The sequence below is a fragment of the Tympanuchus pallidicinctus genome, unplaced genomic scaffold (genome assembly GCF_026119805.1).
Source record: "Tympanuchus pallidicinctus isolate F22 unplaced genomic scaffold, pur_lepc_1.0 scaffold22, whole genome shotgun sequence".
NCBI classification, from domain to species: domain Eukaryota; kingdom Metazoa; phylum Chordata; class Aves; order Galliformes; family Phasianidae; genus Tympanuchus; species Tympanuchus pallidicinctus.
In genome coordinates this window covers 13,550,569-13,570,595 of record NW_026294739.1, presented here as the reverse complement: position 1 = coordinate 13,570,595, position 20,027 = coordinate 13,550,569, and the positions used below count along the sequence as shown (strand labels likewise).

Sequence of the window (20,027 nt, the reverse complement as noted above, 5' to 3'; positions counted from 1 at the left end):
GTAAACCATGCAGTGTGCACAAACACCAAAATATGAATAGCCTCTCAGAAGGCAGCTCTGCCAAGCAGCTTTACTGCTATTGTTTATTGTGGTGGAAGAGCTAGAACCAGCCCTTCAAAATAGACCAACATTGCCAACTCATAATGGGTTAATGGTCCCTGCAACTGAAGTATAATGGTTCTTGGTGAAATGGGAGAAGCATCTGTAGAAAGTAAGTTTGGAAGCAGTAAAAACTGCAGTGAATTAATTTGATTTTATTCAGACATCTCAGGCAGAGAGAGCTAAAGGCCCTGTTTGAGTAGCTGTTGCAATTGCATGTAATAAAAGCTGAAGGATCATCTCCATGGACAGATGTACCCAAGCACCAAGCAAAAGCATTCAGATATCTGGGAGCACAGCGTAGCTGGAATGACTCTGAGGGTATCACTGTGTGGGGAGGTCTAGTGTGTATAAATTGAATGATGGTAATGATGGAGCATCTAGGCTACTTACAATTTTGAGGAGGTGGTGGTGGTCTGCTTTGGAGAACTAGTCCTTAGAGCTGGATGTTAGTAGCTTGAGTACATTAGATGTGCTCTGTCACTTATCTCTTGCTCCATCTTCATCTACAAAAAAATCCAGGTTGCATCTTCCAAGATTGCCCAGTGATGTGAACTGAGGTGCTTTAAGTGGTGACAATTGAGAGATTTGCTTCTAAAGCATTCTGGTTATCTGAATTCAGATGTTTGTGTAGACGTGCTCTAGGCATGCCAACGTGTGTTGGTTGAAGATGGGAATAGCTGCTGGTGTATGCCAGCTGCAGTTCTGCTGTAAAGCCCGGGAGCACATGTTTGGGCTGAAAAAGCACAGGGCACCTTGATGCTGCCAGTTGCCTCTTGTGTGTTTCTTTTTTGCCTGCAAGCTGCTTGAAGATGGTTCTACTCTTCCATGCACAAGTTGTGGGTGATCTGTGGGGAACCTGTGGTTTGTGGAAAACAGTTCCCTGAGCCTTTGATGTGGCCACTGAGACCCTGGAAGTAGATTACACTTTTGTCTTTGCACAGACTTGCTGCTGTACTCAGTGCCTAGGAGGTAGACTCTCATTTGCCCTATACTCATCCACCCCATCAGTTTGTGAGGTTGTTTCATGCTGAGTGAAGAACACTGCTGTTTTGTTTGCTTGTTGTTTTGTTTTTGGTTTTTTTTTTTCCAGAGTGAATTGGAAACATGGGCTTTCCCCAGAGGAAGCAGGTCACTCTAAAATAAGATAAACAACACCTATACTAATTGTACTGGAAAACAGAGCAGCTTCTGCTAGGCTGCTGTATGCTGTCCCTGAGCATACCCAGTACAGCAGCTGTGTTCCAAGGGAGTATTTTGTTTGTTGTTGTTGTTTTTTTTTAATGCATTTTAAGAACTGGAGGTGGGTGAGGTCAGGGAAAGAGTGAGACTGAGCCCTGGGGTCTGTCTCCTTTCACAAACACATCCTGTAGTGTAGATCAGTCAATCGGCTTTTTTTTTTTTTTTTTTTTTTCCACCCTTCCCAATTTTCTTCAAACCTAGGAGACTCACTGAAGGTTGTATGAAATAGAGACATGGGTAGTAAGTACAGTGGCAATGATTTGCAGCACAGCCAGGTCCTAAACTTGGCTATAGGAAGCTCTCAAAGCATAGTGCTGCGCTTCAAGCTCTTTTGCTCCTCCCTAACAGCAGGTGCTCTAATGATTAGAGCTCTGAGAGTGAAGGTATAAAAATCTGCAGTTAGTGCTGATATTGGAGCTCTTCCTTAGGTCAGATGCTTAAAACTCAGTGCAGGGTTACACTTCTGCCAGTGAATCCAGTGAGCGTTATCCTAAAGCACATGAGTGTCATCCAAATGCTGCTAGAGGTTGTGCCATTCTTGCCAAATTGTATCTGTGTTGGCTCCATTGCAAACTAAGTTATGAAGTGAAAACAAAGGAGGAAAAAAAAAAAGAAAAAGATGAGGATCTTTTTGCATATGACATGCAAGCATGGGTATCCTTTTTGTTTGTTGTATAAGCACTCCAGCAATGAGGAAAGCAAATGCCAGCCTTGAGAAAATGTGGTCCTTCTCTTCTGTCTTGCAAGAGTGTGGATTTACATTGCTTGCCTTGCTGCTGCTGTGCTCTGAGCCTGCTACGAGGACAACCATTCGTACAGATTTGAGGAAAGCCTAGGTAAGCCAGAGTAATGTACCTTTAAAATCATGTTATATAAGCTTTTGCAATCTCAAAAAACAAGAATTTTTTTGATGGACTGGAAGATCAAAAAATCCTTGCAGTATATAGGGTTATTTGATTTTAGCAAGAATTTTGTTTGTGCTGTAATTTAGGAATTGATTGTAATTTAGGAATTAAATTAGGAATCTCCAATTTATTTTTAGGTACCCCTTCACTGAGTTATTAGGCATGCCTGACAGTCTGGTGCAAAGAACACCTTAGAGAATTAAGGGAATTTTATCTCCTTCCAAACACCAGGGAGGTGAGATACAGAGACTAAAACCCACATCCTCAAAGGAATGCAGATTTATAAATTGCACTGAAAACTGATGGAGATAGCAGCATTTCCTTAGGGTTAGGGTTAAGCTGATTGACTTTTCTGGTATATAAGCATGTAATTGATTATATCAGAGGTCCTGGGGCTAAGCACTTTCCTTATATCATGTCTGCTGGGGCACATGGAAATAAGCCCAAGTTGCCCGAGTCACTGGATCGTGTTCTTCCCTCTGGATCAGCTGACTTAAGCTCCCTCTCTGAATCAGCTGACTTGAGCTCTGTCTGTGGGAGCCAGGTGGGAAAGAAATCTGATTTCGGTGAAGTTATTACAGGTCTCTCCTTTCAGACACAGCACAGGACCTTTCTTTCTTTCTCTTTCAGATTTGCTATTGCCGCCTTCTCAGCTGCGTGGTTCAGAGAGCCTGCACAGCCTCTCCTCTCCTTGCCTAACCTCTTGCAAGGAGCCATGAATTTTTGAAAAGGACTCTGGCTTGCTCTGCCAGCACTCCTTCACTTCGTTTTTTTTGTTTGTTTGTTTGTTTTTTTCCCCCTCCCTGCAAGCCACAGTGAAGCAGTTCTTTGCTATTCTCCAGAGTAGGGGTGGAAGTAGGTCATGGTGTCACATAAGGCAGCTGTGCGTTAATACGGAGCTAGGCGAGAGGAGCATGCAAACTGTCGGATTGGAGAAGATGAATGATCAGCTCTGCGGGATGAACGAATCCATCAGGGACGGGGGGAGGCAGGTGGCAGCGCACGGCCCTTGCGGGGCGGTAGGGGCTCACTGGGGCTCCTCTGTGCGCCCCCTGCTGGCGAAGAGTTGTCTCGTCCTTCTCCCACCTCCTCCGAAACCTTCCCTTGCTTTTGCAAGCAGGACTGGTGCTTTTCCCCCCCTGCCCCATCCCTTGGATTTTATAGATTGGAATCCATGGGTTTATTTCAGTTTGTTTGTTTGTTTTGCAACGTTGACATGTGAACAAGGAGGGGCTTTATGTGCTCTGGCTCACTTGATGCTCACTCAGCATCGCTCACTGAGCCCCAAACAGTTCTGTTTGAAAGATGGGAAGTCGTCTCACCTTATCTCTGAGGCAGCGTTTCAAGATACCTCCAGTGTATAAGGGCAGATTATAGTCTAAAGGTGTCTTATCCCTTTAGTAACTTGGAATACTGCTTCCAGTTCAGATGTGGGTAGTTATCTTGGCTCCTTGGCCAGAAGTTATACCAGAGGAGGTTTAGGTTGGATATTAGGAGAAACTTTTTCTCTCGAAGGGTGGTCAGGCACTGGAATGGCTGCCCAGGGAGGTGGTGCAGTCGCCGTCCCTGGTAGTGTTCAAGAGGCACCTGGATGAGGAGCTACGAGAGATGGTTTAGTGCTTGTGATACTAATAGGAATGGGAGGGTGGTTGGACTAGATGATCTTGCAGGTCGTTTCAAACCTTGTGATTCTGTGATTCTTTCAGCTTGGAGAAGAGAAGGCTCTGGGCTGGCCTCATTGCAGGCTTTCAGTACTTGAAGGGAGTTTACAAGCAGCAAGGGGGATGATTATTTTTTTTATTTTATTTATTATTATTATTTTCTATTTTTTCACATGATCTGATGGTGATGGGACAAGAGGGAATGGTTTTAAAGAAAAAGAGGAGAATGTTAGGTTAAAAATTAGGAATAAATTCTGTACTCAGGGCAGTGAGGTGCTGACACAGGCTGCCCAGAGGAGCTATGGATTCTCCATCCCTGGAGGTGCTCAAGGCTGGGATGGATGGGGCCTTCAGCAGCCTGAACTGGTGGGGTCTCTAAGGTCTCTTTCAACCTGAACCATTCTGTGATTCTTTCTTAATCTGTCTTTATCCTATTTATTAAAAAATAAAAGTTCCCTCCTCAAAAGGCAAAAGTGATTGGTGTCTAAAATTAGTGCTTGCTAAAGGCCCTCGATCTTCTTGCTGTATTTTTGTAGGCACAGTGATTGTTTTTAATTTTCATCAGCTTGGCTGTGGCATTGTTATTGTTACTCAAGAGAGGTTCACTTGGAGATTGTTGGTTAGTGTTCATGGCTTCCATGCTCTCACTCAAACAGCCTCTTCAAAATCTAGAAATAAACCTTTCTTTGTGCCCAGTGGTTAAGGGCTATAGCAAGATGAAATATTTTGTTTTTTACTCTTTTCTGGTAATTAACAGGGCTGGTAGAGCACAATCAGGGAACATTCTGGCATTGTTAACATCTGCTGCTGCCTGAGCTGCAGAAAGAAGCAAGTGCTAAAATCCTGTGTCTAAAAGATGATTGATGCCTCCCATCTTTTCCTGTCCTCCAGTCCATTTACTTTTCCAAATGCTTGGAAATATTGGTGAGTGGTGCAAGCAGCAGTCTCCAGTCCAACCAGAGTTTTCTTCTGCTGTTGGCTCTGTGGTAGTGATTTTAAGGTTAGCTTTAAAATGGGTTTGCCTAGAAAGAGAAGGATTCAGGCAGTTGCCATCAGCTAATAGGCACAGGCCAGAGATCTTCAGCCAGCTTCTGTAAGCGTGGTGTCTGGTGGTTGAGTTAGACTATGGCATGCAGTAAGTTCTCTCAGTCAGAATGAGAACCTCAACAGTGCCAGCTGCTGATTACACCTTCTGTGTTAAAAATAAACGTCCACTGTTTTAACTGGCTGATTTTAAATTTTACCTTCACTCTGCTTTTAAAAGATCTTAGCTCTAAGGCTCTCTGAATGCTGTACAGACATTAGCAAGCCTTGATGATGCTCCTGTAAGGCTGCCTGGTAAGCAGAATTACTCAAATTTTCAACTTTGCAGAGGGCTCCTGTACCAAATCTATTCTTTACTCGTTTCTTCTTTCTTTCTTTCTTTCTTTCTCTTTCAATCTCTCTTTTAATCTTTCTTCTTCAGAAATTGCAACAAACCCCGCTATCGGCTGCTGGATTGAATTCTAAATACAACATGCAAATTTTGTGATTGGTTCCATTTGTTACAACGAGTGGAACTAATTCTCTGGATCCAAGTATAATTAGATGAATCTAGATCATAAGTCTGGGAATTGCACCCAAAAATATGAGGTTCATTTTCCTTTGTTCTCTCGTTTCACTGAATAACAATAGTAAGTACTAGCCTTTCCTGTTCAAAATCTATTAAGGGCAATGAAGCCTATAAAGAAAAAGCATGACAACCTATGGGAAAAGCACATCTTTACAAGCTTGCAGAACTGAAGTATTGGAGGAAGGTAGCTATACATGCCTCAGGAATGATGCAGACAATTCGCTTTCTATTTTTTCTTAATAACCTGACCTTTGTATTTTTACCTGTGTTTGATAGCTTTTATTACCTGTTTTGCCTCATTGTGAAGTGGCAGCAGTGAAGTAGTTTAACCGTTGTTTTTTTTTCATGCGGAGGTGATGCAGGTTCCTGTCAGTCTCAAAATGACTCTAGGATCAATGCTTCTACTCTAGTGTTTAAAGTCTGAAGAGTTCCTAATGTCTGCATTGAGCCTGGTTTTGTTTCTCTTCATCCTGAGAGATCTCACCTGCTAGCAACCCCAGCAGAAATGGGAGAACAACAGTGTCTCTTTAGTATGGAAAAGCACGTAACTGTTTCAGAAAGCATTGCAGTTTCAGCATCAATCTGAAAGTTTGACTATCCTAGAGCTTTCAGGTTCTGCCCTGCTAAAATAAAAACCTGAGCTCGCAAGTGACCCTGTGGTGAGGCTTGAATGACTTGTTTGCTTTGTTGGGACTAATTCATGAAATAGGCCCAGAGGAAATAGACAGGAAAGCATGCAATTCATAATAACCCCTCCAGAGAATAACTCATTTCTTTCTCTTCCAGTAGTATTGTCAGGCTTCAGCGTACATAAAAACAGACCTGGCACAGGGAGTACAGATAAGCTAATGAAAGGTTGGAGAAAGGTTGTCTTTTTTTTCCCTCCTAAGCAAAGGATGATGATTTGTAATGAAGTCTCCTTTAAATTGAGACTTGCTAACATCCTTTGCTGTAGTTTTGGAGAGTTTTGTTTGCCTCCACATCTTGAAGACCAGAAGACAGTATCTGGATTTGCTTAAGTAGCAGCAGAAAAATGAACAAATCTTAAATTTATGGAGAACTACAAGTACTCTACGTGTACTTGGGTAGTGTCAGGAGAGGCAGATATAATTCTTTCATAGAATCATGGAATCACCAAGGTTGGAAAAGACCTAAAAGATCATCCAGTCCAACCGTTCACCTATTCCCAATAGCTCCCACTAAACCATGTCCCTCAACACAACATCCAGCCTTTCCTTGAACACCCCCAGGGTCGTTGACTCCACCACCTCCCTGGGCATCCATTCCAGTGCCTGACCACCCTTTCTGAAAAGTAATACTTCCTGATGTTCAGCCTGAATCTCCCCTGCTGTAGCTTGAAACCATTCCCTCTGGTCCTATCACTAATGACACGAGAGAAGAGGCCGACCCCCAGCTCACTACAACCTCCCTTCAGGAAGTTATAGAGAGCAATGAGGTCTCCCCTGAGCCTCCTCTTCTCCAGGCTGAACATTCCCAGCTCCTTCAGCCTCTCCTCATATGGCCTGTGTTCCAGAACACTCATTCTACACAGCCATGAGGAAAAGAAAATGGAGTGCTGTGCCCAATTTGCTGGGTACACTTTGAGATAATGTGGACAATGAGGAAATGCCAAGGAAGAACAGAGAGAGCAATTGAAGATCTTGAAAGCACAACCTCAAAGCAATTCTCATGATTAAATGAGAATAAAAATAAAGAAAATGCAACAAAAGCTTCAGAACAGATAGGCTTGTGCACAGAAGGAAGATGTTGTTCTCCATAACAATGGAAGTGAGATGGGAAATAGTACATTTCAGTTTCAACAGAAGATCAAGAATGATGCTTGGGGAAACTTGCTAGTGGTGAGGATATTGGCGCAATGCTTTGAAGCACCTGGGCTGTCACGTTGTTCCTGATCATTAGAAGTGGTTAAGGCTAGGCTAGCCAAACAGATTACAAAATTACATACATCATGCTCAGCTACTAAAGTGATCAATATTTGCTTAGAAGGCTGCTTTCTAACAACTAATACTTCAGTCAAACCTTTAAGTTGTGGGAGACTCAACTGCGCTATCTCTGCAGACCTTTAGCCTTAGAGAAAATACTTTAAGGTAAATAACCTCACCTATTGACTTCAGCGAATTTTGGTTTGTTTGAGGATAGCACAGAAACAGTAAATCAGACCAAGAAGAGTGAGGAGCTGAGGTCTGAGACCTGAGCTGGGATGGATGACTTGAAATAATGTAAGATGAAATCTTAGAATCATAGGGTCATTAAGGTTGTAAAAGAACTTCAAGGTCATCTAGTCCAACTGTCCGCCTACCACTAATGCTGCCTACTAAATCATGCTCCTTAGTACTGCATCTCCATGGTTAGTGGACACTCCCAGGAGTGGTGATTCCACCACATCTCTGGGCAGCCCATTCCAGTGCTTGATTGCTCTTTTGGAGACCTTTCTCCTAATATCCAATCTGAACCTCCCCTGGTGCAACTTGAGGCCATCCCCTGTCCAATTTGACATCCACTGTCCAATTCTGTCTGTTGAATTACTTTGTCTAAAAGCAATTCTCATGGTGTTTTTAGACTCCATTAACCCCAGAGGGAAATATTAGTAGATTTTTCCCAACTCTGATGTTTGTTAGACTGTGAAATATTTTTCCCTCTGGGAGATGCATAAATGTGGATTGGACAAAGTGCTGGAAAATGTAGGCTCTTGTACACTTTGGAGACAATGAGTTCCATAAAGTCAGGGCATCTGAACTGGGTTCAGTTTCTTATTTTGTTACTGATTTATTGTATACTTAATTATATCTTGAGATATACTTTTGGGAACCACAATAGTGCTGAGATGGTCTGACCTAAAATTTTAAGGGGAGGGATAGGATCTGGTAGGATCTAGGACTCCTGCTTTCTAATTTCAAGCCCATGTTTCAGAGAAGCTGCGTGCATCCATTCTAGAAGGCGATTCTGAAGCAATCGACTTTAGCACATAAATAGCTGTGTTTGGAAGTTAGTAGTTCAAGTCTATAACAAAACTGTGGGCCAGCAATTAGTCCCGGGTGCTCTGGCATAGTGTTTATATCACAGCTGACTCCCTGCTGTTTTGCCTTTAGAATGCAGTACAACATCTGTAACAGCTGTCTAGGGGGTAATTTCTGTCATGCAGTTACAGAAGAAACAGCAGTGTAATGAGAATGGTGCCTTTTCTTGCATAGTTTTATAAAGTTGATCTCAAACTTATCTTTGCTCAAAAGGTAGGAAGGCCCTGTCTGTTGCATTACCTATAGAGGTACCTCTTCAGGAACTTACCCATCACCCTGCTCTAAGAGCAGTTTTCCAAGCGCTGCAGTAGGATTTAAATCCATTCTGGTTTGACTGCATTAAAACCATAAATTTCTGAGAATATCTTAATGTTTTTTGTTGTTGGGTTTTTGTGTGTGTTTTCTGTTGTTGCTGATAATTATTTTCATGTAGAATATTACACTCTCACTGTTGTTATTGGTATGGCTACCCAAGCAATACAACTTATTCTGCTGTACGTACTTTCCAGGTTACATCATAGGAGGGAGGCTTCAGGCTTGATTTGACTGTGAGTTTACACCCAAACATCCTCGAACTCTGAAGATATTTAAACAAGCAAAATATAAAAAATATATAGAAGTATAAAAGAGCAAAAAAAGATTGTTTCTAACACTGCAAAGAGTCTTGAATCTCACTTGCTGAGAAGCAGATTTAGGCTGCTGTTGGCTTGTGGGCAAGGACAAAGTCACGGAGTCTACCAGGGAGCCTTTCCTGTATTCTTGTAGCTTTGCAGACTTGGTAGTGTAGAGGAAATGCTGAATTGTGGCCTGAAACAGTGATTGAGCACCTGGTGGGAAAGCAGAGTGAGCCCAGGGAGCTCAGGTGCATGCAATGTACCTAATGACTGGAATGGGTGGAGCCAGGATGCACCCCTTCCCAGACCTCGTTGAAGGGTTGGCAGTGGAGGTGAGGGTAACTTTCTGGAGATCCCTGCCTATGTGAGGCCTTCCAAAGGTAAGCAGCTCTTTTCCTTCATTTCTGCATCTGTGGCTGCTGTGTTTGGGCTTGTCTTCATTTCTGATAGCCAAAAACTTTGCCTCCCCTCTGTTATTGTGGTGCTTTCCATCACACTGTAGTGTTAAGGTACTTTGGGATATTTCATTTCTTCCTTTGTTTATGGATGCTGTGTTTTTATGCTAGGTTCCCATGGTTTTATTTGGCTATGGTTTGGGTCTAATCAATACATTGATTAGATCGTTATAACAATCCTCCAACTAGTATAAGAGGAGGACAGAAGAAACTGTGGCAGGTTTTCTAGCTCAGTGTGACACCATACCAATATTAGTAGATTATGTGTGTGTGACCTTGGTAGCTCATTATTCACAAGGTAGATATTTTTCTTCTGACTGTCCTATGCTTTACTTACTATTAATGTGATAAGTGCTGTGTAAAACATACATTTTGCATGGCTAGTAGTCTTGCTGTGATGTTAACTTACATGCTTGCAGGATTTGGGGAGAACTTCAGACAGAGCTTGGAACAAAATTCCAGGAGCAAATGATCTGGTAGCTTGGTGCTAATGGTGTGTGACATTCCATAATCATTGTATTAACAGTTGATGTGAGAAATTTCAATTTGTGAACCGAGTACAAGCATCCTTATTAGTATTATGGGTTGCTTCTTGTGAGACTTCTTAGCAGCCAAGCTAAGCCTGCTGTTTCCAAAACCATCAGGCAGAATTTGATGAATCAACAGACTGAATAACCCAGTGCTTATTTCCTGAAACAAAGAGCACCTGTAACATAGAAGGGGTAGCTGCCTGGCAAGAGGCTGGTATAGATATGTACAAATGTTGGGTCTGGGAAGAGAGCTAGGGACAAGTGGCTACACAGAGCCAAGTGTAAGCATGGTTTGGGTTATGAGACCTTTTTGTCAGGTGTTGGTGCGTCTTCAATGCCTCTTTCAGTTCCTTGATAATAAGCCCATGTTCATGTGGTGTCTGGCCTGGAAGGAGGTTAATACTTCTACTCAGGAAAGCCAAGTCACACTCTTTTCGACCTGGGATGTTTCTTGTTGCTTGCGGGGTTGTTTCTATTTGTTTTGTCCTTTGGGTGTGTTGCTTGTGAGGTGGGAATTGCATTAGGCTTGGTTTGTTTGGTGAGAGAAGGAGAGGCCTGTTTGTCAGGTATGTTTTCTTCTGAGCTTCTTTGGCTTTTGCCAACTTGGTCTCAGCCCTCAGGCTGAAGAGGCAGGTATGAAATGAGGTAAGCTATTAAAATAATAATCTAAAAACCCAAACCACACACATGGAACAGGAGGAGGATTTTTGTGAAGCCTGGATGGTGTAGAAGGCACAGAGGTTCTGGACCTCTTTTTCTGCTACACAGGATATTGCTGAAATCTTGCAAGTGTCCCTTGGTTATGCTGTGGCAGGGAGCAGGAGGGCAGGGTCTCTCATGTAGGAGCCTTCTGGTCATGCCTGGAGGTGACAGAAGCTGCACTTCAGAGATTTTAGTCTGTAGTGGGTGGATCTGACACACTTGTGCATCCAGCATAAGCAAGCTGCCAGAAGAGGTCTTTCTTGCTAAATGGGTGTTAAAATCATTCTTTGAAATACGTCTCATGCTTGAATTGCAGCCTTGCATTTGTAAGGTATTACTTCCTTGAAACACCACAAAGAGCACCTGTGGACAGCTGCTGCTTTTATGCTGGCATAACACAACACTGGCATAAGGGAAGTGCTTTCTCATCTTGGAGACTTTATTCAGAAGGTACCAGGGCTGAGCCTGTGTCAATGTCATCTGTTTGAGTGGTTTGGAGAGGAGGGTCCATTGGCAAGCAGTCATATTCAGTCTGTGACCCTCCATGAGAGGGCATAGCTCAGAGTTATCTTCAGTCTGATGGTACAGGAGGTGTAACAGCCCTGCTCGTGTATTGTTGAACAGCAAGAAGGATGAGGACAGAATGCTTCTTCTGCAGAATGTTTTGATATACAACACTATGAAGACAAACTCTAGAAGATGGGGAAATACAGATCAGATCCTCAGATTTTTTGATGGTGGCTTTGGAGTCACTGTAGCTAAATTACAAAGTTGGAGAGAGGCTTTTACTTTCTAGAGAATATGGATTCTCTATCGCAAGATCTCTGCTCAACTCTTGTTGTAACAGTTACTCTTTCCCTTTCAAAGGTTTGCACTTGGCGGTGGCCTTCAACAAAAGCTGACCAGAACAGAAATTCTTACTGAAATAGAAGTTAGGTCCAGTGAATCCCTTTGCTGACATTATTGCCTGTAGCCTGGATCAGGGTGAATTCTCATGACAAATCAGGAAGCACTTTATAAGGTTCTGTAGAGAGCCATTCCCTAAGATAGCTTCCTATGCTATGTCACTGACCACCAATACCAACCCGTGAGTGGGATTTAGTGGATGGGACAGGGAGGTGAAATGAAAGGTAAATATTTACTTATTGGACAGCTGTTGGCGTGCGATGCTGCTGACAATGACTGCCAAGATTACCTGGCACTTAGCATTTAAGTGAATGAATCATTACCCTCTTTTCAAAATGATATTGCATTTTTGCAATTTTCTATGAATAAAGCTGCCCTTGTTTGCTACTAAGCTTTGTGCTGGGAAGTGGGGGAACAGTGCCTGGCTAATAATGGTGGACAGTAAGGAAATGCAGCTGTCTCAGCAGATGGATAGATATATTGGGGATGCAGCTCATGGTGCTTTGTACTTGCATGAAGGAACTCGTGCAAATCAAGACATTGTGGATGCCAGCATCTCCTGGCAAAAGGCTTAAATCCTTGATGCAAAAATTCATTCTGATTGGTCTGTTGAGAGCACTGACTGCATCCAAAGTCTTGCATGCTCAAGAGTTTTCCCTGGTAAAAACTTCTGGTGGACTGTTTTCCCAGTCATTTCACCTACCATCACCTTGCACCATTTCTTGATGTTGATAAAGGGGAGGAGATTTTTGTAGACTTTAATGCTATAAACATGCCCTGTGTGCTTATTTTGAAAGGGTAATGGCTCTCCCTGCCACTCATCAGTCAGAGACAGCTGTTTCAGATGCCTTCCTCTTTCATCCCCACAAAAAGGACAGGTTTCTCCTTAAGTTGGCTCCCCAGCACAGCTAAGGATAGAGAAAGCAGAACTTAGAACAAGGATTCACTATGAATCACAGTTCCTTACTTCCCCACCCTAGCTCATCTTAGAGCTGCCTGTAGGCTACTCTGGCTTAATGCTGCTGCTAAAAAGCATGCTCCTGCCACTTTTCTTCCTTGCCCTGGCTTGCCCTCCCTGTTAGGGAAGCTGCCAGGAATCCCCTGCTACATATGCAACTGCAGGGGTGATACAAGCACAGCTTTGTGTTCAACATGGCATTTAGAAGCTGTTTTCCCATTGCTGGTGATCAGGCCAACATCTGTCTCCTTGTTTACAAGGATGCAATTGTAAGTTGATCAGAAAGGCTGGGTTTCTTTGGCTGCCACTTATAATAATTGCTGAAATGCATTTCCATACCAGCAGGGAGAATCTCATAATATATAGATAGACCCTCTAATCTGTTCTACATTAGCAAATGATGGAGACAGTCGAGACGTGATAATGAAAGCTAAGTTGTTAGAAGGCTGAGATCCTTTTAGCTAAAGCTTGGTAATTTGTCAGGCTGAATGCTGTCTTGTTCAGTTCTTATGCTCTGAGGTTTGACCTGAGTGGGGACTGCAGATCCCAGAACCTCTAGCTCTGGCTGGCAGGCATGCTTGGCTGGGCTGTTCCAGTGCTGTCTTTTTATTATACTGCCAACCACAAAAGGTGGTATATTCAGTGCTAATCCCAGGTATTCTCCATAGTACTGGGGTACTAGCTGTGAGCTTAGTTTGAGCACAAGCTTGTTCAAGCATGTGTTCAAGTATGTGTGTGTAGTGGAGTCATACATGAGTACTGCTTACAACAAGGAAGTAGTTGTGATCATCTGTGGGAGCACCTGGATTTGTGTTTCTGATTCAGATCACTTTCATGACCTCTTGGCAGTCTGTATTTGGGCAGAATCCATGAATCCTGTAGCTCTTTCTCAGTGTCTTTAATGTGCCTGAACAAAATTCAGTTGTGCAGCAATTGTGGGATGTCCAGGCTCATTTTGCATAGCTGTTTCCATGGACTTGAAGCTATTTATTTGGCTCCACCCCCCTTCCCATTCCTGCTGTCTTTTTTTTTTTTTTTTTTTTTTTTTTTATGTGAGAAGAGCTCCTATCTATTCAGGAGGTCTAACACCTAGCAGATAAAACAGAGACTGAGATGGCATTTTGAGCTAACGTTGTCCCTGGGGTTAGAGCAGTGCATCTGTGGTTGGCCAGTTTTCACCAGAGGGAATAGATGAGTATGTCTGTGTAATCCTATAGTAACTACACTGCAAATTATTTGTGAAAGAAGAAGTCTTTCTCCTGCAGAAAGACTTCAGGCTACTGTAACTAAAGGAGGTGGAAGGCAGAGATGCATTGCCCAAATGTTTTGCTACCTGCTTAAAGTAAATGTATGTATGGTTAGGCTGTTGTCTGCAGAAAGCTTTATTTCCTTCTCACTGGAGCAATTTATATGCCTGTGTCAGCTTTTCAGGAAGCATCATGTCAGTGGAAATGTGAAGTCTGATCTTTTAACTCTTTGACCTTACTTAAATTCTCTGAGTTCTCAGCAAACTAAGATTAATTGAATGGCTTTAGACATTCAGTGGGAGCTTGTGCTGCAGTGACCTTACTGATTGCTACTGATGAGGAGGAAGAATAACAATTTTGAGCTTCTACAGAAGTAGCTTTCCATCACTGTGTTGCAGACAGATCTTGTCCTTTGGGTAAAAGAACCATGTTGGTGTGTAGAAGGATGTACTCTGTTATTCTCAGCACTTCTGGAGGTTTGACTTACAAATAGAGTTTTGGAAAAATCTAGGAAATGAGTCAGTCAACCGTGGATGGAGAAACACAATTGCTGACCTCTTTTAGATGTTTTCTTTCTCAGTGTGAGTGCTGCTATGTAGTTTGAAATGTCATCTTCATGGCTTGCTTTAAGAGAAGGAAATACTGGCTAAGGAGAAGGTAGGGTGTTTTGGCAGATGGCAAGGCTGGAGCTCAGGAGTTTCTATCTGGATTTTTGAGTAGACTACAGACAACCCAGTCAAGCCAAGAAATATGCTTGTGACCTTGTCTTTATTTTGTTTGAATGTCAGGTTCTTTTGATCAGAGTCTACCTAAGTGTCTGAAGGATGTCTAGTGTAGTGGTTCTACTTTCTGAGCCAAAACTTTTTTACCTCATTTACCACTTGTAGAACAGCAGTGTCCACCTGTTTCAACAGTGCGATTAGCCTATGGAAATCTGTATATCTGCTGGAACTTCTTTTGCACTGGTTCCAGCAGCTGTATGTTTGAAAGGACTGTGTGCTTAAGCACTGATAGAGGAGCTGAAAGACTCATACTGCACCTCCCCGCTGTTTAAAGTATTTGGGCACTTTCAACGTGCGTGACCAAGGCTGGCTGCCTTTTGCCACTCTCATAAGCAAAGCAGTCTTTGCTCATCTCAATAATGTGTTGCGTCCTTAAAAAGTCATTGGCACAGACTTCCCTGGCACTGGGTTCTATCTTTGTGCCAGATCTCGTCTGCCACCTAGATGGATTGCAGTTGTACCCAGCAGTAATGTTCTCTGTGATGCTGATTCCTCTGGGTATGTTCTTATAGTCCTTTATTGCTTAGCCCCAGAGATTTTATTTTAAGCTGGAAGCATGCAGTATCACTACTTTGTTGCTTTACAACTTTTTCTCCAGTCTACCTTGTTCTGCCAATCTGTCTTTTTGTCTGGCTCCCTTGCCTGTCGAGATTGTAAACCCTTGAAGAAAGGGATGAGTTTTGTTACTCCTGCAGTACTCATTCATAGCTTCTCACTTGATGGAGAAGCACTCGTAAACTTTCACTCGCATGACAGCATTGATTATATTAGACAGGTTTTAATTAAAAGGTGGTTAAGAAGTCAGGTGCAGCCTCCAAGCACAATGTACATAATAATCTGGGTAGCTGCAAATGCTCTGAGATCTCATAATAACCAGAGGTGAAACTGGTCATATTTTTGTTTCTACTGAGTGTGTTTTCATAGATGATGTGGGGATGTCTACAGTGTGCTTGATCAATTAAAATTACTTCTATTATGAGATTTCCCATTTGGAGAAGTGATTACAGGTGTAATCTGTTTGCAATTGGTTTACACGCTCTTGATCATCTTCCAGTGGCTATCCTGATCCGGGCCCAAAACTGCTCTTGCATCTTTCCACAGACCTTTTCCTTTCTTAACTGTTAAATAATAGAGAAAACATAAATATCTGATACTCTGGTATTTTAGTCCTATATGTAGTACAAATCCAGTATTAACTGCTGCTGCATTTACCAACACTATGCTGGTGTGGCATAGTGTGGTAAATCCAAAGTTGTTGCAGCACAGCACTGAGTATGCATCAGCTGCTGGCTCCCAGAAGTGGCCCAAGACAGACAATACCACTTGTGAGAACACCAACCAGGGCAGAGGGTTTAAGAGTTGAAGGTCAGGGCAATTATTTCTGCGTCAGTCTGAGGGTGGCCGTAAAGGATTTAGAAGTTGTAAGCAAGTAAATTCATCTTGCTTGTGCTAAGAAAGTTACTGTCTCATAGAACCAGATATCAGGGTTTAGGGTTATCATTCCAGGTGTACCAAAGAGGAGAGTCAGTCTGCCACACCTCTGTTTTCTGGCTGAGGCCGTAAAGGCTATGCTGTGTTCATACTTACCTGAGGAGCATTAAAACTTCTCCTTAGCCTTCTGATCTGTATTTTACCTTTTTAGTTTCCTCCACTCTAGGTATGCTTGAACTATGTGCAGTGTGCTTGATGTCCAGGCACAAATGTCTACATCTGAATGCAATTAGACTAAACAATGTTTACATGTTAGGATATGCCTCCCTGGTTGTTACTGCAGTTATTGGTGAGGTGAACTGCAAGTTGGCTGAGGGCACTGAGGCTAACAGTTCTGTTGTGGTGTAAAGTAGTACAGTAACTTTAATGACTGGAGGAACTTGGCTTTGTTTCTCCTAAACCGTTACCATCGTGAAACTTCTTATGCAGTTTCTGAGGTTGGAGGAAGAAGTAAAGAGAGAACAGTCTTACTGCATAGGAAGAATGCACAGAGCAACTCACCCTGACTTGCAGCACGCTCCTGTTCTCCTCCACCCAGTTCCCACTGGTAATACAGATGTACTCTGTTGCTATTTCCCCTTCTTTCTTTGTCACTTGATCTTACAGACTTGCTCTTGTTTCAGCCCTGTAGTTGCATTTCTTTCCCTGCAGCTTCACTCGGACCTCACGTCTACCCGTGCTGTGCTTCAGCCCGAAGCACCGCGCGCTGCTGCCTTCAGCACTGGGAGAGCTCCAGTGGGATCCGTCCCGTCTGCAGGGATTGCGGCTTCGGGCAGTTTGAGACATCTGATGCTGTCTGGCACATGGGAGATGTTTACTAATTCGTTTGCCTTAAACAGATGTTCAGTAATTTGAGTTGGATTGGGGACTACGCTCTGCTTAGCTCCATACTGAGTTTGAGGAAGACTGTTGTGTTGGATTTTGATTGATGACAATGGTGGCTTTTCTTGATCAGAAATATCTCTGTGATCAGACATGTCCTCACTAACTGCTTTGGCACTGTTATCTAGCAAGGCCTAAGCCTGATCTAAGCCTTATTATCTTTGGCAAGTTTCCTGTGACTGTATTTAAAGACTTTGAGTATGGACTGAGTCATATTAGGCTTGCACCATGCTGCATTGAATGAAATATGGACCAGTCTATAAAGAGAGAAGATTTGCTTCCACTTAGAATAATCTTTTCACAAAGAGATTTAAAGAAAAAAAAGATCCTGTAAGCCCTTCTCTACTCTCGAGAAACCTTTATATCCCAGAATTCAAAGGCAAGAACATAGATAACACAAAGTGATGAATAAAAATGGGAGTCAAAATTGTCAGATACTATGCATAGGTAGAGGATGCTTATTTTTGGTCCTGGTTGTGTATTTGGAGCCAGATTCCCTCTCTATGTGAAACAGACTACTTGAATGATGTGAGGTTTTAAATTCTCCAAGTGACCAGATGGGGTTTGCCGCAACAATAGGGTTTCTGCTTGGTTTTGGGAAGGGCAGTGATTTTGCTGGCATTACACAAGTCTATGTGAGATAAAAATAAGGAACCTTCTTTTTCCAGCTTTTTTGATTTATGAAACTGCTGGAAATCAAAACTCTATTGCCATTTGAAATTTTTTTTCTCCAAACTGTACTGGATGTTCTTCACATTAATTTGTGGATTACAGAATGTTCTAGGCAAAACATCAGTGGGACAGTAAAACATTAATGCAAGAGTTCAGCTAACAAAATAAAACCACAAAGTTCTTCTATCCTACTTAATAATGACTCGAGTAAAATGGGGACAGTTGTGTGGTCTAGTGGCTAGTGAGGGGTGTGGTCCTCTGGATTCCTGGAGCTGCTTCCCAGCTCTTCTTTCCCATGCTGGTTGACCTTAAGTAAGTTTACTCCTTGTAAATTGGAGCCTGATGTCTGGCTAGGAAACTTATTAGGAAACTTAATTTTTCAGAGAGCATTTTGGGAACTTGAGATGACAGGTGCTAAATAAAGATACTTCTCTCTATTAAGTAGCTCTAAGAAAACACACTGAGATTCCAATTTTGTGACACTGGTACTTAGAGAACTCATCTTTTGGCTTTTTATGAATTTATGATCTGGAGTTGTCAAAGATGACAAACGTGGATACTCCTGACCATTTCCTAGGATGACTGTTTCAATTTTCAGCATTCCAGTCTATTGGCAAGAGAAAAGCAATGAATTTCCATTTCCACGTCAGCAAATAATTCTGGATTTACACAGAACTGTGTGGCAGTGGTCTTGAGTACAGCTGAAGTGCACCAGAGCCAGAAAGTTAAGATGATTATGAATGGGAATAAAGCAGGTTGTCAAAGCTTTGTTTTCCAAGTTGAGTGTAAGGCATCAGTGGGAAAAAGCAAACAGCAGGGGAAAAGTGTGCTAATCAAATGGGCGAGCAAGTCAGAAGAGTTATCCTGCAGAATACCACTATTAGAACACTTAAGAAAATTCTGTAGAACTCTATTAATTGAAAGGGGGCAGCAAACATCTTTCTGCCTCATGCAGTGCTTAGAAAGTGATGTTATAAAATAATAAGATGCTGTGATAGTGGAGATGACACAGGTGGAAAGAAAAGATTGTGGGTTGGAATCTTGACTGAAGAATAATCTTCACACAAGTTTCATCTAAACTTGGCTGTCTGCTGAGAGTTACAACAAAGAAAACTTCTCAAATATCAACCTATCTTCTCCCCAGCTCCTGTAGAGCTCATAACAAAAGCCCAATGAGAAATTCCTTGAACAAGGTGAGAGGGTCTGATCACTTCTGCAAAACTAAGTGCAAGTTAAAGTCATTGGGAAGAAAGTCTGGCACATTTGGTGTAGCTGTGCACCAAAGATTTGCTATTGGATTTTGCTGGAACTGGATCAGGCTGTTACTTTGAATGTACCCACGATCAATTAATTTCAAGCTGTGCCCTCATCTATGGCCAGAACAAATCAAGATTTTCTCCTTCTCCCACATATGCATAGGTGACATCATGTTGTTGGATAAGTGCTGCTTTCTTGTCCAGCCATTTATCCTAGCTTGAAGTTTGCTAGCAGTTTTCTGCACAGTGTGTACTGTACAGGACACCTGGAGAATATGCTTTGCATTTGCAAATAGTTGCTATGCATTTAGGTAGCATAAAATCAAAGACTGCTGATCTTTGTGTGTTAGGCTCATAGCTAATTCAGTGATTGAGCCTTCAGTGCATTAAGACTATGTTTTTGCCAATACTTGTTCCCAGCATCAGAATTTAGGAATACTTTTAAGTAACCCCTTTCAAACTACAATTGCACTTGATCAAGCCCAGTTTGGTCCAAGCTGGTTCATCAGCCTACTCAGCCTGAACGAAACTCCTGCATGTGGAAAGCTGGTTTAAGATCAGAAAGCCAAAGTCCTGCAGGAATATTGTGCAAAGGAGTTCTCTGATGTTTGCCCACTGTGACTATTAATGAGGCCTTGATGCCTAACATAATGCAGTTCTTCCAGAAGCAATGATCTAATCTGTGGTCAGGCATGCAGTCAGGCATACACTCGCTCTCCGTATTACAGAGCCACTGGAATAAGTGAAATAATTCACCTACTGTCTAATGGTTAGATGTTACGACTTACTGTGTGGCAGCATAGCTTATCAGAGGAGGTACTGCAGTGTGTATAGTTATATACATCATCCCAAAAAGCAATGAAATCTGTTTCTGTGATCAGTTAATGAGGCCTAATGGGGAACTACCTGTAGGCTGATTTTCTTTTGGAAGCAGGCCAGGGTGATGGAGAATAGTCATGGGCAATGCATGTGGAT

General features: G+C 42.4%; 2 long non-coding RNA genes across 2 annotated transcripts in view; both read left to right on the top strand.

Annotated features, from left to right (window-relative positions):
* Window positions 1–20,027, top strand: part of LOC128082354 (uncharacterized) — a 59,165-nt gene that overhangs the window by 8,329 nt on the left and 30,809 nt on the right. The window lies entirely within an intron of this gene.
* On the top strand, window positions 9,480–19,789 carry LOC128082355 (uncharacterized). The gene is made up of 3 exons (XR_008207625.1): window positions 9,480–9,551; window positions 16,680–16,789; window positions 16,894–19,789. It is a non-coding gene; the product is annotated as an uncharacterized LOC128082355 (long non-coding RNA).